The 26,186-nt window shown below is 36.0% G+C and overlaps 1 pseudogene; it reads right to left on the bottom strand.

Moving 5' to 3' along the window:
• Window positions 1-466: 466 nt before the first annotated feature.
• On the bottom strand, window positions 467-20,113 carry LOC149194432 (receptor-like serine/threonine-protein kinase At1g78530; annotated as a pseudogene).
• Between the last annotated feature and the right edge of the window lie 6,073 nt (window positions 20,114-26,186).

Below are 26,186 nucleotides of genomic sequence, written 5' to 3' on the forward strand. Positions count from 1 at the left end.
GTCTCTTACTACTTAAAGCGAGCGATATGGAAAATCACACTTGTTTTTCCTTGGCGAGTCCCTTTTATTTATGACTTAGTAAAGATTGAGAAATATAAGCATGGATTTTAAATTAACCATTTAATAAATGTGAACAATTATAAAAATATATTTATAAAAAGTCATTTATCTAGTCAACGAAATATATTTAAAAAAATATCAGTATATTAGTTATAAAAATTAAATCTAAATTACCCTAGTTTAAGTGATGGGCAAGGTTTCTATTATAGCAATGAATTATATTGAATGCTTTGCACCATTGTTACTCTGGAGAACACACCGTGATTTATTTGCGGAGAGCCATTGGCTCACAAATATATACAAGCAGACCAGAAAAACACAACTGAAGCCGTGAAGAGTTTATGACCAAGAGGAAAAAAATAGTTGCCAAAACGGGTATGGAAGGCCTGGGATTGAATTTATCTGGTCACTCTGAATTAGATACATAAAAGTCATTAAGGTATGGAGACACACTGTATCTTCTTCTAGGATCTGAACTACTTGGTTTATTGTTGGACGTTCTTGAGGATTGGAAGTTATGTACCTCACAATGATTTGTAGAACCGCCTATACAACCACAATCACAACGCGTATCAACAATTTCTTCCAGCGTATTTTTCCTCAAATAGTGTGTTCACCTGCATTTGGAATGGGGATATCAATGTCATAGCGTGTATTCCATTCTATACTCAATTAGAAATGCAATTGTCTAATCATGATGGTGAAGCTAAAGCTAGTAGTCAAAAATTGCATACTGGGCATTTTAAATCACAAGAAGTTCTTAGATTACTAAGACTTTAAAATTAAATTTTCATGGTATCTATGACTTTAGTTAAATTATCATTTTAATTATAAAATGATAAAATACAACATAAATTACCCATCCAACAACATTCAAACCTTTCATTACAAATTATTGGCATGTTGGCCATTTTGCCACTAAGCAACTCTAACATAGCAACTCCAAAGTTGTATACATCAGATTCCTCTTTTGCTCACCCACTTTGTAGATACTCTCTCAATTGAGAGTCATTGGATAAAAATATATGACTACCTTTGGTGATATAGAATCTCTAAATCCTAAAAAGGGGTAGAACTAAAGGAAATCGGTACTTAGTGCCAAGCAGTGAAATTTGCCAGCTATAATGGTGGCCACATGTGTCTCATCGTCTTCCTTGGAAGACCGAAGTCTGATACATGTGACTCCAAATTCTCAACCATCAATATATTGTTGGGCTTTACATCACGATGTACAATGCGAGGATAGAAATCATGGTGCAGATAAGCCATATTTCGATCTGCTCCAAATGTTATTTTCAATCGAGCACTCCATTTGAGAGTTGATTCTTTTTTTCTATGGCTTGGACAAAATTGCTAGGACTATTTGCAAATTGATTCCAAACACCAAAACTCTAGATGCCGGACAATATTGAAAATATTATAAATTACCTTAAAATCTTAACGAAAGTCATCTTGAAGGACTTCCATGAATTTCACAAATTTAGCATTGCCAATATACTAACCATGTAGTAACTCGTCCAAGCTTCCCAGAGACAAGTAGTTGTAGATAAGAAGTTTGGCCGATGGACAATTGCAATAACCTCACAAATTCACAAGGTTTCTATGTTTGATGTTTTCCAGAATCTCAAGCTCTCTTTCAAAGAGGCAATCTGATCTTTACCCCATTGTTCATAATTTTCTTCATTGCAAACGCACTATTGTCATCCATCACCAATTTCTACACGGTACCAAAGCCTCCAAACCAAATGATATCAATATCATCAAGTGTTTCAAATCTCTTTATTATATCCTGAGATGTATGTGGCTGATCTCCATGGAACATGACTAGGTTAGCATCTGTGATATAGCACATTTGAGAGAGATTTTTATCAATTTCCACCTGATAAGTTGAAAACAAGTTGAAAGAGATTAGCAAATATAATTGATGGATATCTGTTTATGTAGGAGTTGTTTCTCCATTTTAGTGTAAGGTTGCTTGACCCCATCATTCTTGTACAAAAAATAGTACTATAAGGAGAACATGAGAGCAAGAGCCTTGCCCATTGTCATCATTACTCTGATGAGGATTCTGTTTGAAACTCGCTCTGATGGCTTAGTTGATGCCGATAACATCCAAAGAATTTAGTAAATCAGAGTCAAAATATATCAAGATAAGTTCCAAATTGTCCAAGACACTACGCAACAACAATGGCACAAGGGTAGATTCAAGTTCAAAACTCTTGGTAGGGAAAGGGCAAATGAGCATATAAGACACCAATCTGAAGTCTTGGATATATTCCCTAGATCTACATCACAATATGAGTTGTATATTATAGCAGGGAATCCCAATGAATTCTTGCAAAGTGTGTCCAGTCGTTGACCACATAAATCCAAGTTGCCCAGTAACCTGAAAATGACGTCCAAGAAGTTATCGTCTTAGATTTTACAACAATAAACATGTTTCCAAAACTCATACAGAAAATTATTTGAATTTAACAAGAATATTATTTTCCTACTTGAAGTAAGTACAACTACAATCCCGCACATGAAAGGGCTCCATTGAAGAAACTATTCACATATGTGATAAAACTATGAAACGACACAAGGCCTAGACAGCCCCAGGAATGCAAATATCAAAAAGAAATGGCAAAAAGGTCTTCTTGGACTAGTTGCCTATGTAAGAAGTGAGCCTCAAGCAAAACCTCTAGGAGAATACCAACATATGGCTCATACGCTCTGTACCAGGACTTGGAAACAATGTCTAGTAATGCTCTGAGTTACATGGAATATTCTAAAATCTAGAATCGAGTTACACTTAGTTAAATTAGACTGAGAATATGTGTGAATATGTGTGTATGCATTGAAGAAGACTCCTTGCACTGTAAAGACGAAGGCCCTCTCATACCACTTGGGTTTTTCCACCTCCATAAATGTCATGAGGTGCATCCTCTCATTCTCAACTTCTTCTAAAAGTGCTTTTATCCATCCACCACTGTGCTGAAATTTTCTGAGGGACTTGCAGTTGGTGAGCATTCCTCCACTGCGGCTTAACAGAAAAGCACATTTTCATGCAAAAATATAGAGCTCTGAGTTTAATGGTAACCAATTGGAGTCGCAGCTTCCCTCAATTATTTTCCTTGGTAATGAATGTCCTGTAAAATCATAAACATGAGACAACAAATGATTAGCTCATAACAAAAAAATAGGCGGTGAATGAAGTTAAACTGAAACAGAGTGAAAAGACCGAATACAAATGCTTCACTGAAATCACATTGCTTAGGAAATTAGAGTCTAAATGAAATGAAAACAAAATGCCAAGATATGCCCTCATGAAAGAAACAAAAATATTGGATAAGGGTTAGCTTGAGCCCTAAACCTTAAATGAAACTAACAGAAAATGTGATAAACCCTATCCCTTAAACCCTAATGCAATTGTTCGAAGAAAAACAAACTACAGAATCACTGTACTTACCTAGATTTCCTTTGTAATGAGCCCAAAAGGCCACCTCAAATCATTATTTGACTCTACTCGATCTGTTCCATTTCCTGCACGTAGAAGGTGTTGAAAATTTCTACCATGAACAAGAATTTGAGTTGTTGTGGTTATGATCTGGTGTGAACCCTAAATGCACAACGCAACCTGTACAAGTCACTTCAGTTAGGAAGCTACATCCACATTATCATGGTGTATCTAGATCAGAACATTGTCTGACATATTACTTGTCCAAACATGTAATTAACAGATAAATGGCGTGGATTATTTACACTATATCTGATCTTCTATCTTAAAAGACACCAATTCTTGAAGCAGGTTCATGTATTGTGATTGAATCTGGGCCTGATAGTTTAAACTCTGTTTATACCTTTCCATTTCATTATTTACTGTTTCATTCTCATTGGAGTTAATCTCAAGTATATTGCAATTGTTTGAAGGAAAGCAAACTATAGAATCACTGTACTTACCTAAATTTCCTTTGTAATGAGCCCAAAAGGCCATCTCAAATCATTATTTGACTCTACTTGATCTGTTCCATTTCTAGCACGTAGAAGGTGTTGATCATTTCTACCATGAACAAGAATTTGAGTTGTTGTGGTTATGATCTGGTGTGAACCCAAAATGCACAATGCAACGTGTACAAGTCACTTGGGTTGGGAAGCTACGTCTAAATTATCATGGTGTATCCAGATCAGAACATTGTCCGACACATTACTTGTCCATACATGTAATTAACAGAAAACCAATAGAGAAGCTGGACTTCTTGCATAATGAAAGTTTCTCTCTTTACAGGCTTAAAAGTGTGTATATTTTTGGGATTGAAAAGTGATTTTGGAATGGTTTTATTGTAGATTTAAGCTCAAGGTTCTTGAGCTGAAATATTGGGACAACAAGATCAGGGCTTTTCAAGAGGCTTTCCACCCAGGTCCAGCATGTTTTCCGAGAACACAACACTGTATCTGATCTTCTATCTTAAAAGACACCGATTCTTGAAGCAGGTTTATGTATGCTAATTGAATCTGGCCCTGACAGTTTAAACTCTGTTTATACCTTCAAGAATTTTTTTAGTTGTAACAGTTGTGTCTTTTCAGACTGTCAGCTCTCTTTTGGGGACTTTTTATTCATATTTTAGCAGTGTGTATTCTGTGTGTTTGTTGTAAGGTTTTCTTTCACTTTTAGCTGAAGGTCAGTAGTTCTTAGGCACTCTTTTTGGTTTCAAACTGTATATGCTAGTGTTGTTTTTATTTCAGTGTTGTGAGGCTTCTTGGACTCTGCTCATTACATTCTTGGACTTGGAAAAATAATAAGTAGAAGAAAATACATTAAGAATGTAAATTGGGACAGAAATAGCTTTCAACCTCTAGTTTCCATCGCTGACAGGAAACTTGAAAGACGAAAAAATTCACCACGACTTTGTAGAAAATCCCAGTTTTCGATAAAAATCATCACTGTATAACAATTTCGGCATACTTATATCAAATATCCATAAGTTTCTGTACGCATTGATTCTGTGTTAGACGATTGGGGTGTTTTCCGCCGTTGATTTAATATGTTTTTTTAATTTAAAATGTCTTTTTTTCCACCGGGCCACACGAAACGTGTCTTTGTTTCTTCCCTGCATGATGGCCGCGTAGCTCACGTAGCATTCTGCTTCCTACCAGAGCTTTATATAGGCACAGATTGTCTTTGTTTCTTCCCTGCATGACGGCCGCTCTGCTTCCTACCAGAACTTTATATAGGCACTGATTTTCATCCGGAGGTAACCAGCTCCACACAAGGGTAACCAGCTCCAGACAAGGACAGGTAATTCTTTGTTTTCTGTTAACGTTTTGTTTATGAAACTCAGTCATGTATCTTAGGGCTTTCCCATAGACTTATTCCTCCAAGATTATTCGCATAGACTTCACAGTATACATCGGTGTTTCACAGGTTTACTCATTTCCAGTTAATGAATAAGATTGCTGAAATCTCTCTTTACAGTTCATTCTATAAATGAACAGGGTTATGGGTTTCATTCTTATCGTTTTGACGAATACTGTTATTTGCATTTGCTCGTTGTATATAATTTCTACAGCGGAGATTTCCCAGTTTCCCCAATGGAGCTCTTTCTTTGAAATTGGGGTTTCTTCCCCAAGAGGGTCAATCTACCTGAACAGGTTACCCTGGCTGGAGGATAGGTATTTTAATACCTCACTTACCCTCAGACTAGTGTATTGGCACTATGAACATGGTTCACTTACTCCCGCGCATCGCATCTGGCATCTGGAAAGCATGCACTGCACTCCGAATCCTCCTGCGTTCTCTGTTCATTAAGCAAAACCCTCCTGCGCTCTCTGTTCATTAAGAAAAATGAGAAACTTCCAGGATGTGGATATCATGCCCGTGGGATCCATGAGCATCGTGCGAGAAAGACCTACTGCTGCCATTGTCAAATTCAAGGCTGGAAGTATCGAGCCGGCCCATCACCATACCTTTGGGCATGATCTTCTTGTTGTCAAATTCAAGGCCGGAAGTATCGATCCGGGCCATCACCATACCTTTGGACATGATCTTCTTGTTGTGTCTGGGTGATCCCGTTTGATAAAGTCGGTTTTCACATGGGATAAGTGGTATCTCAGAATAAACAGGAAGAAAGCAAGCGACATAGCATTGGAAATATGGTAGAAGAAGATATGGCCAGGTCCAAACCCCCGCATATCCTCAAAACCTAGATTTGTCCACCGTTCTTATAAGCTTAGTACGTTTATTCTAGCGTAAGGAGCCTCAAGGTACTCGAGATATTGACTACCCACTGTTCGCCGGTTCAATTCCCAAACGAAATACAGACCCTCCGCCACTGAATTTTCGAGGGTTTCAGTGACAAATTATCATGTAGGCACCCTGTCAAAGGTACAACTTTTTTACATCTCGTTTGAGATCCAGTTTTGGGGTTCTGCTCTTTTGTTGTTGGGCTGAAATTGGGTTTACTCAGTGTTAGGTTATTCAGTTGTGTGGGCATATTCTCGGTTTTGTTAATTGAGTGATGCGAATTGAATATAAAACAATCTGGGTTGGGTCTACAGTTCCGAAAAATCAGAGCAGGCGTTTTTATTACTATTCAATTCAAGAAGAAATGACTAGATATTGAAAACCCTTGTTTTTAATTTATGGGCTCTGATTGATGTTTGGAGTGTCATGTTCTCTGATTTTGTCCCTTGTAGATCATGCATAAATGCTTTTGCTATTTTTTCGTTTGACGGGCATTTTAAACTGATTTTGTCCCTTGTAGATCATGCAGAAATGCTTTTGCTATTTTTTCGTTTGACGGGCATTTTAAATAATTAGGCTTCCTCTTATGCTGAGGGAGTATCAGCCACCCACAAGTTCAGTCATCATGTCGTTTTATCAGAAATCAAAATTTGGTACAAATTGACGAAATATGTAGCCTGGATCATGGTCTGCAGAGGAACCAGAATGACCGCATCCCACTGGCTGTGTTGTATGCTGAGCATCACTATACTCTACAGCGTGATGATCTGAAATTTGTAAGTGGTTGGGTCCGAAGACGTGGTGAGAATGTGTGTGCCTAAAATAAACATAGTATTATGTTTAAGCCCTCAGGGCAAAATCATAATCAAATGAAAAGAAAATAGCACTCATTCCTAGGAGGTCAGCCCTCTTAGTATTGCTCTAGGATGACTATGCGTAGCCATGGAATTTCATCATGATTTCTTTAAACAGTGAAACTTCTTTAGAACCACTATGTCTATTTAGAGCTAGGTAACTAGTTCTTACCATATAAAGGCCACAGGAAGTCTATTTTTTCCAATGAGTTGAATTGCCTCAATTGAAAATTCCTCCAAGAAGACGCGGAGGAGGTAATATGATCACAATATTACCTCGCTAGTTTGGGGAATCGCATCGCTAGTTTTAATTGCTTCTTTTTCTAGTTTTATCATTACTATGAGAAAAAGCAGTGATGTTCCTGTAATATCAAAGTTGCAATGTATATAATATCAACAGAGGAGATGAGTTTAATGCAAGACCTGCAATATGCATATATATAAAACAATCTAACCGGAGAGCATAGAAATTGATGGGTTCCTTTATCATACAAACTAATTTAATAACCAAAGGAAGACGCAGTCCAAATTATTTACACAATCAGTATGATCTTAGTTCAAAATCAGACACAAAATTATGCTAAACCCTCACAAAAACCTTGCTCTACAGCCTGAAAGAGCAGAATGTGAGCAAGCACCTGAAATGGTGAAGGACATAAAAGACCAGATTCCCAAGTTATTCCTTAGGCAACCTCATTCTTGTGGCTAAAATTAGCCTTCGCGGTAGAGGGCCTAACACCTTGCAGATCAACCAAGAGTAGAAATAACACCCTGCAGATCAACCAAGAGCAGAAATAAGGAAACTAATGTAAAACCCTAACCAGAGAACAAATTGAATTCTTTCAATTGTCAGTCGTCACTTACCATGGTTTACACATTCTTTCAATTGTCAGTCGTCACTTACCATGGTTTACGCTCCGCATTAGAATAGAAATTTTCCTGTGGGGTCTTCGGATTCAGCAGGGAAGTAGTCTGTGTGATGGATTCGGGCAACCTGGGAGGAACCCTACACATCACAGTAAATTTAACTCAGATTAGACATGGGAAATTGAGCTAAAATATAAATTAAACACCTCAGGGCACGATAAAGGCTACAAATATAGGGAAACTATGTGAATCAGGAAATCGAAACTCCAGCGAAGCCATCACTACTGTCTGTGAAGGGTTTCGAGCGGGTAATCTCTCCAACATGAGATAAACAGGGAGTTCAACAAGCACATGCAATCTTAACCGATTAAAATTCCAACTATAATGATCTGATCCAACGGCACAATCTGGAATGCCATAAAATTCCAGGGGACGGGTCCTCTACCTTTGCTGTTTTTGTGTTATGTTTTGGTTATCCTCTTGGTGTGCACTAGTTGCATTTGTGTTCATTTTTTGAAGGTCGGTTGTGCAGCAATAAACACAGTAAGTGTCAGTCAAACAGTGTTTATTCACAACTGCATTCTATTCTATTCTATATTTTAGCAGTTTCCTTATCAGGAAAACAAATTTTGGGGAATCGCATCGTTAGTTTTATCAATTACTTCTTTTTATCACTTGTAAGAAATCTCAAAGAATTCTTTTCGTCCAACCCAAGATCTTTTCTGAATTTGATGGGCATATTTTTAGCTAGCTCATGGAAATGTACGATGAAAACATCTGTCATCACTCTCTTGATGAAAGCGATTGCGAAACATGGTGCTATTTTCCACATAGATTACATTTTGGGAACCTGAAATGTCTATCAAGCTCTAACTGCGATGGTCAAAATGAATTCATAGAGGATGGTGCATGAGACTAGATGTTGGGAACCTGATATGTCCATCAATCTCAAACTGAGAAATTCAAATTGAGTTCATAATGATGGATGGTGCATCAAAATTATTTGACACCTACACAAGGGCATCACGCGGAAGAGACCAGAAATTTTCCTATAAAATGAAACCATTTGTATAATTAAAAATGTAAAGATGAATCTGGATGCATCTAGCAACTACTGTTTAATTTAGTTGAGATTTCAATGAATAACAGGCTCTGATTCTACATTGTTATGGTTATTTTGTGTCTAATTATGAATTTCTAAACTTTCTGGTGAGGAGCAACAACATAAATACCTTAGATTAAGAAGTGTTCAATGATGGAAGAGTTGTTTTCTAGAATAATTTGTTTTAAGCTGTATTTTGGTTGTCTATGCTGACGAAGTTTTGTTTTGTTTGGTGTAAAAGCTACACGAAGCAATTATGCGTGAGGATTCTACATTATTTGAAGAAGGCATAATTATTGAAGAATTCAGGAGAGGATTTATTCTTGGTGACAAGCTTTTGCGCCCTGCTATGGTTAAAGTGTCAGCAGGACCAGGTCCTGCAAAAGCTGCAGAAGATTGTGAAAATGCTGCAGAACATTCTGCTAAATCAGCTGAAGAATGCAAGGAAACAACAAAGGATGCTAATGCATCGGATTCTTCTGATGTCTCAGAAAGAGAGAGAGGCATAATGCTTTACTACTCAAATTTTGTAGGTTTGTTTATTTTCAGGCTAAATTCATTATTCTTATTGCCTTGTGGGCCTCAAAGTTTACACAAAGTTTGTTTGAGTTGCTGAGCCTTCCCTATTGTAAATGGAAAGCAGACAACATGGTTGAGATATTTTATTTTCTCTAATGATAGCAGTTGGTATGTGGCCACTGGCCATTTGTTGTATTAGATGGAAGCTCCTCTCCATAATTTAATATATGGTTGCAACTTGCATGTTACAATGTGTTACAAGTGAGACAGGTCTTTTATTGCCATTGGTTTTCCAAACCTTGATAACTATTTTTACTTGAGCACCTTTGTTCTTGTCTTCATAATATAGTAGGGTAAAGTTTTCCCCATGGGATTCTTAAATGGGGAAAACTTTATAATTTGAGGCCTTTTTAGGTCAATTAAATCATAACTAGATTCAATTTCGTCATAAGTGTGGTCTGCAGTTGGTTCTCTTATTTTTCATCCTTTTATATTTGATACTTCCAGTTTTGTGGTCCTATTTTAAATTAGTGATTATCCAAATGAATACGTTTGGGTGGAGCTTAAGATTGTTTTCCTTTGTTTACCTCTTAATTTTCACATCTCTGGCTAAGAAGCAACTGCCAGGAATGGCCTTCTTGCATTGACGAGGCAGCGTGGGAGGGGTGAAACATGTATCTTGTTTTCCTTCCGTACCATTAAACCAAGACCCAGTTAATCTGTTATTTTTTGTTTTGTAATTTGAAACAATTTGTTAAGTCTCCCATCGTTGTTTTCCTGGTATAACACTATTGTAGAACACCACAATAAAAATATATAGGAAATTTGATCAGCGTACTGTATACGGATCACTTGATTCATGTCAGTACCCTGTTGAGAATGAATGAATGTTAAGACCCTAAATTTTGACTAAAAAATTGGTGGTTCTTGCAACTTTAGTTGTATGAATGTTTGATGAGGTATACAGTTGCTATATGTGAACCGTGGGACCTTGTCCAAGTTGTCCTGGTTAACTGTTTCTTTGTAAAAGTGGAGGATTCAAAGTTTAGTCATACTAAAGCTCTTGTTTATGGTGGTTCAGGTGGTTCAATTCAACTATTTAATCATATCTTCGTAGGCTTCTCATGGTCGCAGGCTTTGTCAAAACCGACAAAGAATTTCAGGTCAAAGGTATATAGATATATGCCTGTGGATGTGCCATTAATATTTTGTTAGCTGCATGTCTTGTTAGCTGAAAATATATTTGCTTCTTTTGATATGTTCTAGAGGTTAGTTCCACTAGTGGCATAAAAATGCCTATTATTTTCTCTTGTTTGTCATATTATGTTTTGAATTTCCTCAAAATTTCAAGACATTTTATCTGAATTATATATGGATATTTATGCTATAGCCTTGTTCAGTGCATCAGTATGTCGCAGGGGCAGGTAAAGACATCTTTCAAGGAATTGAGAATTAAGTCTGACGCTGAAAATTTGCACCTAGAGATACATTTCACTTGGGCATTCTAGCATATACTGGATGTAGTAATTGAGGTTTAGGAACACTAGTTCATAATGCACAGATCTTAGATTTTGGTGTGCACTAGTTGCATTTGTGTTCATTTTTTGAAGGTCGATTGTGCAGCAATAAAAGCAGTAAGTGTCAGTAAAACAGTGTTTATTCACAACTGCATAACATTCTATTCTATATTTTAGCAGTTTCTTTATCAGGCAAACAAATTTTGGGGAATCGCATCGCTAGTTTTATTAATTGCTTCTTTTTATCACTTGTAAGAAATCTCAAAGAATTCTTTTCGTCCAACCCAATATCTTTTCTGAATTTGATGGGCATATTTTTAGCTAGCTCATGGAAATGTACGATGAAAACATCTATCATCACTCTCTTGATGAAAGCGATTGGGAAACATGGTGCTATTTTCCACATAGATTACATTTTGGGAACCTGAAATGTCTATCAAGCTCTAACTGCGATGGTCAAAATGAATTCATAAAGGATGGTGCATGAGACTAGATGTTGGGAACCTGATATGTCCATCAATCTCAGACTGAGAAAGTCAAAATGAGTTCATAATGATGGATGGTGCATCAAAATTCTTTGACACCTACACAAGGGCATCATGTGGAAGAGACCAGAATGTTTCCTATAAAATGAAACCATTTGTACAGTTAAAAATGTAAAGATGAATCTGGATGCATCTGGCAACTACTGTTTAATTTAGTTGAGATTTCAATGAATAAGAGGCCCTGATTCTACATTGATATGGTTATTTTGTATCTGATTATGAATTTCTAAACTTTATGGTGAGGAGCAACAACATAAATACCTTAGATTAAGAAGTGTTCAATGATGGAAGAGTTGTTTTCTAAAATATTTTCTTTTAAGCTGTATTTTGGTTGTCTATGCTGACGAAGTTTTGTTTTGTTTGGTGTAAAAGCTACATGAAGCAATTATGCGTGAGGATTCTACATTATTTGAAGAAGGCATAATTATTGAAGAATTCAGGAGAGGATTTATTCTTGGTGACAAGATTTTGCCCCCTGCAATGGTTAAAGTGTCAGCAGGACCAGGTCCTGCAAAAGCTGCAGAAGATTGTGAAAATGCTGCAGAACATTCTGCTAAATCAGCTGAAGAATGGAAGGAAACAACAAAGGATGCTAATGCATCAGATTCTTCTGATGTCTCAGAAGAGAGACAGGCATAATTCTTTGCTGCTCAAATTTTGTAGGTTTGTTTATTTTCAGGCTAAATTCATTATTCTTATTGCCTTGTGGGCCTCAAAGTTTACACAAAGTCTGTTTGAGTTGCTGAGCCTTCCCTATTGTAAATGGCAAGTAGACAACATGGTTGAGGTATTTTGTTTTCTCTAATGATAGCAATTGGTCTGTGGCTACTGGCCATTTGTTGTATTAGATAGAAGCTCCTCTCCATAATTTAATATATGGTTGCAACTTGCATGTTACAATGTGTTAACAGTGAGACAGGTCTTTTATTGCCATTGGTTTTCCAAACCTTGATAACTATTTTTACTTGAGCACCTTTGTTCTTGTCTTCATAATATAGTAGGGTAAAGTTTTCCCCATGGGATTCTTAAATGGGGAAAACTTTATAATTTGAGGCCTTTTTAGGTCAAATAAATCATAACTAGATTCAATTTCGTCATAAGTGTGGTCTGCAATTGGTTCTCTTATTTTTCATCCTATTATATTTGATACTTCCAGTTTTGTGGTCCTATTTTAAATTAGTGATTATCCAAATGAATACGTTTGGGTGGCGCTTAAGATTGTGTTCCTTTGTTTACCTCTTAATTTTCGCATCTCTGGCTAAGAAGAAACTGCCAGGAATGGCCTTCTTGCATTGACGAGGCAGCGTGGGAGGGGTGAAACATGTCCCTTGTTATCCTTCCATACCATTAAACCAAGACCCAGTTAATCTGTTATTTTTTGTTTTGTAATTTGAAACAATTTGTTAAGTCTCCCATCATTGTTTTCCTAGTATAACGCTATTGTAGAACACCACAATAAAAATATATAGGAAATTTGATCAGCGTACTGTATACGGATCACTTGATTCATGTCAGTACCCTGTTGAGAATGAATGAATGTTAAGACCCTAAATTTTGACTAAAAAATTGGTGGTTCTTGCAACTTTAGTTGTATGAATGTTTGATGAGGTATGCAGTTGCTATATGTGAACTGTGGGATCTTGTCCAAGTTGTCCTGGTTAACTGTTTCTTTGTAAAAGTGGAGGATTCAAAGTTTAGTCATACTAAATCTCTTGTTTATGGTGGTTCAGGTGGTTCAATTCAACTATTTAATCATATCTTCGTAGGCTTCTCATGGTTGCAGGCTTTGTCAAAACCAACAAAGAATTTCAGGTCAAAGGTATATAGATATATGCCTGTGGATGTGCCATTAATATTTTGTTAGCTGCATGTCTTGTTAGCTGAAAATATATTTGCTTCTTTTTATATGTTCCAGAGGTTAGTTCCACCAATGGCATAGAAATGCCTATTATTTTCTCTTGTTTGTCATATTATGTTTTGGATTTCCTCAAAATTTCAAGACATTTTATCTGAATTATATATGGATATTTATGTTGTAGCCTTGTTCAGTGCATTAGTATGTCGCAGGGGCAGGTAAAGACATCTTTCAAGGAATTGAGAATTAAGTCTGACACTGAAAATTTGCACCTCGAGATACATTTTACTCGGGCATTCTAACATATACTGGATGTAGTAATTGAGGTTTAGGAACACTAGTTCATAATGCACAGATCTTAGATTTTGGTGTGCACTAGTTGCATTTGTGTTCATTTTTTGAAGGTCGGTTGTGCAGCAATAAAAGCAGTAAGTGTCAGTCAAACAATGTTTATTCACAACTGCATAACATTCTATTCTATATTTTAGCAGTTTCTTTATTAGGCAAACAAATTTAGGGGAATCCCATCGCTAGTTTTATTAATTGCTTCTTTGTTTCTTCCCTGCATGACGGTCACTCTACTTCCTACCAGAACTTTATATAGGCACTGATTTTCATCCGTAGGTAACCAGCTCCACACAAGGGTAACCAGCTCCGGACAAGGACAGGTAATTCTTTGTTTTCTGTTAACGTTTTGTTTATGAAACTCAGTCATGTATCTTAGGGCTTTCCCATAGACTTATTCCTCCAAGATTATTCGCATAGACTTCACAGTATGCATCGGTATTTCACAGGTTTACTCATTTCCAGTTAATGAATAAGATTGTTGAAATCTCTCTTTACAGTTCATTCTATAAATGAACAGGGTTATGGGTTTCATTCTTATCGTTTTGACGAATACTGTTATTTGCATTTTCTCGCTGTATATAATTTCTACCGCGGAGATTTCCCAGTTTCCCCAATGGAGCTCTTTCTTTGAAATTGGGGTTTCTTCCCCAAGAGTGCCAATCTACCTGAACAGGTTACCCTGGCTGGAGGATAGGTATTTTAATACCTCACTTACCCTCAGACCAGTGTATTGGCACTATGAACATGGTTCATTTTCTCCCTTTACTTTAGCTTATCAGTCAGAGTGTCTTTGTTGATTATGGGTTGAATAACATTACCATTTCAATCCTATTAGACAGGTAATCTAATCTTTTTAAGTAATAGGACGAATACAACTCTGAAAAAATGAATCTCGGAACAACTTCCTGGAGTTCTGAGTCTTGCAGCAAAGGGCATTTTATAATGTCAAGATTAGCAGACTTGACACTGTAAATTTCCAATAATCTTGTGGCATAAGGACGGTTCTTCACATACATGTCAAGGATCCTCTGCTCATCTAATTTGATCACATGAACCGGATTAGGAATAGGGTTGTAAAGTGGCATTGTACTTAGAAAATTAAATACTGTGGCGAAGCTTGATCCTAGCTTCTTAGCTGTAAGTGAGTAACGGTGGCAGTGAGTATCAGAAGGTCCATATTCTTCTGCATCTTATCAGTGATAATATTGAGTATGATCTGACACTAAGAAACTCCATGATCTCATGTTCCAGAAGGAAAAACCTTGCCAAATGCTTTAACCTTCTTTTTCTCCAAATTCTCAACCATCAATATATTGTTGCGCTTTACATCACGATGTACAATGTGAGGATAGAAATCATGGTGCAGATAAGCCAAATTTCGATCTGATCCAAATGTTATTTTCAATCGAGCACTCCATTTGAGAGTTGATTCTTTTTTTCTATGGCTTGGACAAAATTGCTAGGACTATTTGCAAATTGATTCCAAACACCAAAACTCTAGACGCCAGACAATATTGAAAATATTATAACTTACCTTAAAATCATAACTAAAGTCATCTCGAAGGACTTCCATGAATTTCACAAATTTAGCATTGCCAATATACTAACCATGTAGTAACTCGTCCAAGCTTCCCAGAGGCAAGTAGTCGTAGATAAGAAGTTTGGCCGATAGACAATTGCAATAACCTCACAAATTCACAAGGTTTCTATGTTTGATGTTTTCCAAAATCTCAAGCTCTCTTTCAAAGAGGCAATCTGATCTTTACCCCATTGTTCATAATTTTCTTCACTGCAAACGCACTATTGTCATCCATCACCAATTTCTACACGGTACCAAAACCTCCAAACCAAATGATATCAATATCATCAAGTGTTTCAATTCTCTTTATTATATCCTGAGATGTATGTGGCTGATATCCATGGAACATGACCAGGTTAGCATCTGTGATATAGCACATTTGAGAGCTTATCAATTTCCACCTGATAAGTTGAAAACAAGTTGAAAGACATTAGCAAATATACTTGATGGATATCTGTTTCTGTAGGAGCTGTTGCTCCATTTTAGTGTAAGGTTGCTTGACCCCATCATTCTTGTACAAAAAATAGTACTATAAGAAGAACAGGAGAGCAAGAGCCTTGCCCATTGTCATCATTACTCTGATGAGGATTCTGTTTGAAACTCGCTCTGATGGCTTAGTTGATGCTGATAACATCCAAAGAATTTAGTAAATTAGAGTCAAAATATATCAAGATAAGTTTCAAATTGTCCAAGACACTATGCAACAACAGTGGCACAAGGGTAGATTCAAGTTCAAAACTCTTGGTAGGGAAAGGGCAAATGAGCATATAAGACACCAATATGAAGTCTTGGATATATTCCCTAGATCTACATCACAATATGAGTTGTATATTATAGTAGGGAATCCCAATGAATTCTTGCAAAGTCTGTCCAGTCGTTGACCACATAAATCCAAGTTGCCCAGTAACCTGAAAATGACGTCCAAGAAGTTATCGTCTTAGATTTTACAACAATAAACATGTTTCCAAAACTCATACAGAAAATTATTTGAATTTAACAAGAATATTATTTTCCTACTTGAAGTAAGTACAACTACAATCCCGCACATGAAAGGGCTCCATTGAAGAAACTATTCACATATGTGATAAAACTATGAAACGACACAAGGCCTAGACAGCCCCAGGAATGCAAATATCAAAAACACAAGGCCTAGACAGCCCCAGGAATGCAAATATCAAAAAGAAATGGAAAAAGGTATTCTTGGACTAGTTGCCTATGTAAGAAGTGAGCCTCAAGCAAAACCTCTAGGAGGATACCAACATATGGCTCATACGCTCTGTACCAGGACTTGGAAACTATGTCTAGTAATGCTCCGAGTTACATGGAATATTCTAAAATCTAGAATCGAGTTACACTTAGTTAAATTAGACTGAGAATATGTGTGAATATGTGTGTATGCATTGAAGAAGAATCCTTGCACTGTAAAGGTGAAGGCCCTTTCATACCACTTGGGTTTTTCCACCTCCATAAATGTCATGAGGTGCATCCTCTCATTCTCAACTTCTTCTAAAAGTGCTTTTATCCATCCACCACTGTGCTGAAATTTTCTGAGGGACTTGCAGTTGGGGAGCATTCCTCCACTGCGGCTTAACAGAAAAGCACATTTTCATGCAAAAATATAGAGCCCTGAGTTTAATGGTAACCAATTGGAGCTGCAGCTTCCCTCAGTTATTTTCCTTGGTAATGAATGTCCTGCAAAATCATAAACATGAGACAACAAATGATTAGCTCATAACAAAAAAATAGGCGGTGAATGAAGTTAAACTGAAACAGAGTGAAAAGACCGAATACAAATGCTTCACTGAAATCACATTGCTCAGGAAATTAGAGTCTAAATGAAACGAAAACAAAATGCCAAGATATGCCCTCATGAAAGAAACAAAAATATTGGATAAGGGTTAGCTTGAGCCCTAAACCTTAAATGAAACTAACAGAAAATGTGATAAACCCTGTCCCTTAAACCCTAATGCAATTGTTCGAAGGAAAACAAACTACAGAATCACTGTACTTACCTAAATTTCCTTTGTAATGAACCCAAAAGGCCACCTCAAACCATTATTTGACTCTACTCGATCTGTTCCATTTCTTTCACGTAGAAGGTGTTGAACATTTCTACCATGAACAAGAATTTGAGTTGTTGTAGTTATGATCTGGTGTGAACCCTAAATGCACAACGCAACCTATACAAGTCACTTGAGTTGGGAAGCTACATCCACATTATCATGGTGTATATAGATCAGAACATTTTCTGACACATTACTTGTCCATACATGTAATTAACAGATAAATGGCGTGGATTATTTACACTGTATCTGATCTTCTATCTTAAAAGACACTAATTCTTGAAGCATGTTTATGTATTGTGATTGAATCTGGGCCTGATAGTTTAAACTCTGTTTATACCTTTCCATTCCATTATTTATTGATTCATTCTCACTGGAGTTAATCTCAAGTATATTGCAATTGTTTGAAGGAAAGCAAACTACAAAATCACTGTACTTACCTAAATTTCCTTTGTAATGAGCCCAAAAGGCCATCTCAAATCATTATTTGACTCTACTTGATCTGTTCCATTTCTAGCACGTAGAAGGTGTTGATCATTTCTACCATGAATAAGAATTTGAGTTGTTGTGGTTATGATCTGGTGTGAACCCAAAATGCACAATGCAACCTGTACAAGTCACTTGGGTTGGGAAGCTACGTCTGAATTATCATGGCGTATCCAGATCAGAACATTGTCCGACACATTACTTGTCCATACATGTAATTAACAGAAAACCAATAGAGAAGCTGGAATTCTTGCGTAATGAAAGTTTCTCCCTTTACAGGCTTAAAAGTGTCTATATTTTTGGGATTGAAAAGTGATTTTGGAATGGTTTTATTGTAGATTTAAGCTCAAGGTTCTTGAGCTGAAATATTGGGACAACAAGATCAGGGCTTTTCAAGAGGCTTTCCACCCAGGTCCAACATGTTTTCCAAGAACACAACACTGTATCTGATCTTCTATCTTAAAAGACACCGATTCTTGAAGCAGGTTAATGTATGCCGATTGAATCTGGCCCTGATAGTTTAAACTCTGTTTATACCTTCAAGACTTTTTTTAGTTATAACAGTTGTGTCTTTTCAGACTGTCAGCTCTCCTTTGGGGACTTTTTATTCATATTTTAGCAGTGTGTATTATGTGTGTTTGTTGTAAGGTTTTTCTTTCACTTTTAGCTGAAGGTTAGTAGTTCTTAGGCACTCTTTTTGGTTTAAAACTGTATATGCTAGTGTTGTTTTTATTTCAGTGTTGTGAGGCTTCTTGGACTCTGCTCATTACATTCTTGGACTTGGAAAAATAATAAGTAGAAGAAAATACATTAAGAATGTAAATTGGGACAGAAATAACTTTCGACCTCTAGTTTCCATCACTGATAGGAAACTTGAAAGACGAAAAAATTCACCATGACTTTGTAGAAAATCCCATTTTTCGATAAAAATCATCACTGTGTAACAATTCCGGCATACTTATATCAAATATCCATATGTTTATGTACGCATATATAAATATTTTTTTCCTGGATCTGGAACCTGTCTACATACTCATAGCTTTGCGGAATTTATTTATTTATTTATTTTTTCCGAGGAAAATTTCGTGATTCAGGCATAAAAATCCATAAATCGCTGCATGTAATTGTAAACATTCACTTCTAAAATGAATATAATGTTCAATTATTGCGTTTCTTTAAATTTTCCGATGAAAGATGCAAAATATGTAAAACCTAGCGAAAAAAAATGAAATGGCTGTACAAAAGGAAGGTTTAGGGGGACATATGATTACTGGACTACGAACTACGATAGGCGACCTCGGCCCTGCTTCGTTATTTACAAGCTCCAACGCTATTTCCATGCCAAAATTTCCCCATCCCGTGACAAGAACTCTCTTGACCTCGAAATCTTTTTCATTTTTGTAATCAATCGAATGGATAATAGTTCCTCAAAAGCTGTCCAACCCGGGAACATCTGGAACGAAATTTTCACTGAATTTGCCTGTTGTCACAACTAGAAACCTTCCATGGTACTCCCTTTCAGAATTATCCGAAGAACACTTTGCAATTACATGCCATCTTCTCGTCTCTTGAGTGAAGCTTTCAGACTCCACGGCCTTGCAAAACTGTGGCTGAATATTAAATCTTCTAGCATATTTTTCCAAGTAGGCAAAAAAATGGTCCTTGGTAAGGAACATAGGATATTCATCAGGAACATGCATGAGAGGAAGGTTGGCGTGTTGCATACTGCCCTGCAGTGTCCCCCGATCGTACGTCTGGTTTTTGCCCAGGGACCTCACGCAAAAATCTCTGTCCAGAATGAAACTAGAAATTCCGAGGTCTGTAAGACATGTTGCGACGGTCATCCAGATGCCCTAGTGCCGACTATTATAAGTTCTTCATCCCTATTTTCATCGAATGATTTGTGGTATTAATTTTCACCACCAAATCCTCCATTACCAGAACACGTCACCGTCTCATTCTTAGATCCAACAATAGCCCTGTCGCACACCAAAGCCAATTCAGAACCTCTATATATCCTATCACTGGTCCAATTCTCAATCCTCCTTCCAGAGACAAAAGGCCCCTCGCTTCCATGGGTTCCACTGACTGCCATGATTTTTTCCGGAGATTCTCGAGGGCTGTGAAACGCAATTGAAATTGGGCTATCAAAATCCTCTTCTAGAGACTCGTCCAATAAGCCATTGCTCAGAATTTATGTAGAGGGACTTTCACTGAGGTCCCAAGAACCAGAACCCCTCCTTATCCTCTCCCTACTTGAACAGAGGTCCAAAGAACCAGAACCCCTCCTTACCCTCTCCCTGCTTGAACAAGCATTAGGCAATGGGTCATGCAAATTAGCTTCAGACAGCGTCCTTACGAATCTGGGTTGTGCATCATGATGAACCCACTTCACATCGACAATAGCTAATTGGGTCAAATGAACAGATCTGCGCGCACTCAATTCTAATTCAGATTGAAACTCAATAAGGGAATTCAAGGCAAGGGTAGATGACTGGTTTGAAGCCAACTGTTTCCGCAATGAATTTGTGACCACTTTGATCTAACCGCTGAAATTTTGGCAATCGTCTAACCTATAATCGTGTGGCTCACAAAAATGACAAGTGGTAGAAAAGGGAGTTGATTTCAGAAGGGAACGCCTTACGGCGTAATTAACTACTAATAGTCATATATATGCAAAATTTAGTTTTCATTTGTAATCACAAATTTATCATTTGCAGTGGTCATTTATCTTATTTTGGTAGTTTCAAATTCATTATATAAATGACTGATTTAGTAGTTTATATTCATTTCATTCACTTTCATTAATAATCATTATAAACAATTAATTTAGTGGTTGTGTATTCATTTTATTTGTGTTTTTTATTAATTAATATAAACTACTAATTTAGTAGTTTTATATTTATTTTATTTATATTCATTTTTAATCAACATACATGCATTGATATGATTTTGCGACTATATTAAAAATACCTTACAATATTCATGCTCATCTAATATGAAAACACGCGAATCATGCAACTTCATAAGTTGATAACAACACAAAAAATATCAAATACAATCGTAAATAAATATTTGAACCACAAATTTTATTATATGAAATGCCAAGTATTACAATATGAGTTTCCAACTATATATTGATTGGGCTACAATTTACACATGAAATATTGTTTAATCACTTCAAACATTCCCACTGTGTTGCCAATGCATTGCACATGCCTTTCCACCTTTCAAATAATTCAATAGTTTGCCTCTAGAAACTATGTAACTAATAGCATCCACCAATCGAGAGTCATGCTAAAGACGAGAAGCTTCATTCTTTGGATAGTCCAAGGTTGGAAGATGAATCCAAGGTCTTCGATCTACAACCAATAGATATTCATTTAAATACTAATAATGTGATATGATCTGTTTTTTTAATTAAAGTATCTATTAAAACTCTTATCACTATTTGCAATATAATGGGACTATAAAACTTCCTTTACAGCACATGGAGAAGTTTACAAAAACACTAAATACAATGGCCCCACTTAAACACTTCCTCTAATGATTCCCCGCAACAAAATTAGAAAACATTGAGATCTGCAAATTCATTCTTGAGGTAGGACTTTATACACTTCATAACAACTTTTTATAAAAATATTGATATTTTAGTGAAATGTTCAATTAAAGTATTAAAAAAAGATAAATAAGTTCCTCTTTAACATGCAGAAAATGAAAGAAAATAAAAAGAAATAAATGAGAGAACTTACCACCAAACATGTCAAATGTTGCACCATATAAGTATTCTTGCCATGTGAAATAAAAAAGGTCGAATTTCCATTGCATGGTCACATTTTAAGCAAATATTAGACACAAATAACTAAACCAAAGATTTTGAAATGCACATACACAACTATATAAGCATGCATCTTACAACTTGTAGCTAGAAACTTAGTTTACTTTTACAAGATATGGAGTACGATTTCCTTATGCACAACGAATGCATATTATCTTTCCTTGAGTGTTGAAATAGTTGAATACATAAAAAAAAATTATACTCCATTGTTATTTATGTGTTTAGATTATTTTACAGATCCTTCATAATTGTGTGTCTTAGAGATTGTCCATTCCATGTTTTTACAGGGTACAACATAGAATCAAGATTAACAAAATGATGTTTCAACCAAAAACAACAACGAAACCATACAATCTTCAAATGCTACATGAAAATTTTAAAGACGTATTTCATATATTATTAAATATTTCAAAACTTACAATACATACATGACAGATGAGAGAGGGAGGTTAAATAAATTTAGTATATTCCACTCACTAAAGTGCTTATTAATAACTTAATGCACCATCATTAAGTTAACATGACTTAAATAAGCAAGTATTAGATGACAAATTGTATTAGGCATTTGTTGGGTTTTGTATGGTACTAACCAGAATATCTCGTAATTTGTTCACATTGTTTTGACATTATATTGGATTTCAACTTAACATTTCTGCAAATTTGGTTGAAATAATAAAATGTGAAGTAACCTTGTTAATAAATAATTATTTACTTGCATAACAGGTTGGAAATGGAGCACAATTTTGTTGTCTAAGCCTATGCAACTTTTCACCTCAAACTCATTCTGTGTACACCTAACATCTGGCTAACCAGAATATCTCGTAATTTGTTCACATTATTTTGACATTATATTGGATTTTAGCTTTAACATTTCTGTAAATTTGGTTGAAGTGATAAAATGTGAAGTAAGGTTGGAAATGGAGCACAATATTGTGATCTATGCCCATGCAAATTTTCATCTCAAACCCATTTTGTGTACACCTAACATCTGAAAATGCATGAGAATACCTTTTGTGGACACCTCCATTATGCCCATAGAAGTCCTAATATTGCATTACATAGAGTAATTTAGATTCTGTCCATTTGATTGCTTCCTGACAAAACTTTTGTTAGTATTGAGACATACAAATTCCTTTGTCCAAAGATATATTCTATATTTCATCAATTAAGAAATGTTCAAAGAAATAAGTATACTAGAAGGCTTAAAAGTTGAATTTCTAAACATAAATAAATTGATATCACTTTCACTTTCGACATCTAGCATGAAACCTTAACCAAAGAAAGCCTCAAGTATGGATAGATTTCAGTTGTTCAGGCTAGCATTGCATCATCATCAAATGTGGAGAACTGGGGCATCAGCCTGATGGTAGATACTAAAGGAAATTAAATTGAACATCACTATATGAAAAGTAGCAAATGTTGCATTCCCCTCAACTGCCATATCCTAAAGTCAAAATCTTTATGATTTCCTATCAAATATAGTTAGATATGATTTATGGAGCAGCAGATGCAAATCCAATGTGCAGTTCAATGTTATATTTCAATGTGTTTTCTGTCACCAGATTCTCCCATTTCTCTCATAATGTCCTATGCATAAGCATTCTTTTGTTGATCCTTTTGGGCAAGCTTAAATTCTACACCTTTGTAGCTTCATGATCTCACACCATGTGAGTTATGCGAACCTGTAGAAGATTAGTGTGAGGAACAAGTAGTGTTGCAATGCCTGCTCTGCAATTTTTCCTCAAAAAAGCATAGAAGTAATTAATAACCAATTTCTTGGTAAACCAAGAATACTTTCTAGCTCTAATATCTCCATGACCCAAGAGATATACAACTTATAATTCTTTGGCTTTATGCATGGATGAAAGCTCATACTCAAGACTTTGATCATCCATAGGCACAACACTTGTGGGAAACCCTGATGAGGTACTAGCTTCTGGTAGTGACTCTGGAGGAGCAAAGAAATTCCTTCAACCCCTGTAATTTCCCATTAGGGGTGTCTCTAGGGAATTGGGGCTGCAACTTATTTCTCCTAGTAGTTTAGGATCCTTTGTTTCATTCTCTGATTCTGAAGTATACTGATCATCATTCTCTAATGAAAAATCTTTAGCCTCGCTAAAGAGAAACTTTTCAATAATTTCAATAAGTAGTTGTTAGAAGGCTTGGTGATTCTCTTTTCGGACATCTTTGTAAGCATGCCTTACAATACATCGAAACATGTGGTAGATTCTTGGAGAAACTCATCTGAATAGAAAGCGGTCACTTTCTATCACAATAGGAACTGGAACATTCTTGATAATATAAATATTATGGTGGAATGAATAGCTGGGAGACTTGTTACAAAATTCCCAAATATTGTTGGAACTCCATGAAAGCGTTCATTATAGACCAACCAAATTTCAGAAACTCTTACTGTGCTAAGATTTGAACCAAGCTTTAGCATCAAATCCATTGAGATTTTCATCCTAACTTCACTTTGATAATTTAGGACACTTCCAAAGTTCAAGATGTACATTACAAAAAGGAGGGAAGAGGCTAAAACCAATGGGAGCCAACTACCATCACTCACTTTCATTAATACAGCTACAAAATAAGTTAGCTCAATGGTTAGAAAGAAAATTAGGAAACAAAGTGCCAAGAATAGGTTGGTTTTCCATTTCAGAAGCATGGCAGTAGTCACTAACACTGTGGTCACAATCATTACTCCCACCTCAGAAATTCCTGCAACATGTCTCTGTGTCAGCACATTTGTACTAAAGAGTGATGTTCATTTCAAGGTTCTACTAGCTGTTTTCCATGAAATTTACTTATTGGATGAGATATTACTTTGTGATGCATTTCAAGTATAGGAACCTGTGATGCATTTCAAGTATAAGAATGTTTTTTCCATTTCAAAACATGCTTATAATCCATGAAAAAGATGCTACAAAGTCTATGCATATTGTTAATACAGAAACTGATTGATCCTTGCTTGGAATTGAAGCGTAGAATTCTCGTTTTGCCATGATTGGATTTGTTATAAGAAATGCATCTTGTCCCATATATGCGAGTAACAGAGATGAGAACACCAAAAATGTGAAGGCTATTTGTAGCCAACATTTATTCATAAGATTATACTAGCATTGAAAGGCAAAAGAGCACAAGCTATGGGGAAGACTCAAGGTGAAAAACCAAATCCATATAAAGTTGTACTACTGCAATTCCCTGAAATTGAAAGAAAAGTATGTCTGCTTGAAAGAAACATTTACAAGAAAGTATGTCTACTAAAAAAGAAACCCTTACAATAGCCTGAAGTTGTCATGCTCTACAATGAGCTTCTTTAAGCTCTAAGCTTCCCTGGACAGATCTTACTAAGAAGTGAGTCAAGTCAACAAACATTGCTTTAGCTCATGTGAATTAGAATACTAGTGCAAATTTTTTTGGTGATTCCAAACTTAAGTTATTTAATACAGAGATAGAACATAGACAAGAATAGTAGGTTTCAGTTTCAATCACATGTTATGCACAACAAACAATCTCCAAGAGAAAACCATGCTCGATTTGGATTACTTGAAAAGAAGTAATAGATATAGACTGGATTGAACGCCTTGAAAACACTATTGTCATATGAAATAATGTTGTAGTGACCAACCAGCCCAAGGGAAAGAAACCATATGAATAGAACTGGGCCATAAAAAAGTCCCACTTTGCTAGTGCCAAAACTCTTTATGTTGAACAAGATGAGAGAGGGAGGTTAAATAACTTCTGTATATTCCACTCACTAAAGTGCTTATTAATAACTTAATGAACCATCATTAAGTTGACATGACTTAAATAAGCAAGTATTAGATGACAAATTGTGTTAGGCATTGGTTGGGTTTTGTATGCTACTAACCAGAATATCTTGTAATTTGTTCACATTGTTTTGACATTATATTGGATTTCAGCTTAGAATTTTTGCAAATTTAGTTGAATTAATAAAATGTTTAGCAACCCTGTTAATAAATAATTATTTACTTGCATAAAAGGTTGGAAATGGAGCACAATTTTGTTGTCTAAGCCCATGCAACTTTTCACCTCAAACCCATTCTGTGTACACCTAACATTTGGCTAAGCAGAATATCTCGTAATTTGTTCACATTTTTTTGACATTATATTGCATTTCATCTTAACATTTCTGCAAATTTGGTTGAAGTGATAAAAGGTGAAGTAAGGTTCGAAATGGAGCACAAATTTTTTGTCTAAGCCCATGCAACTTTTCACCTCAAAACCATTCTGTGTACACCTAATATCTAAAAATGCATGAGAATACCTTTTGCAGACACCTCCATTATGCCCACAAAAGTCCTAA

The sequence above is a fragment of the Pinus tabuliformis genome, chromosome 2_2 (genome assembly GCF_031772625.1).
Source record: "Pinus tabuliformis cultivar Carrire ecotype Pingquan chromosome 2_2, CPIR1, whole genome shotgun sequence".
Lineage (NCBI taxonomy): Eukaryota > Viridiplantae > Streptophyta > Pinopsida > Pinales > Pinaceae > Pinus > Pinus tabuliformis.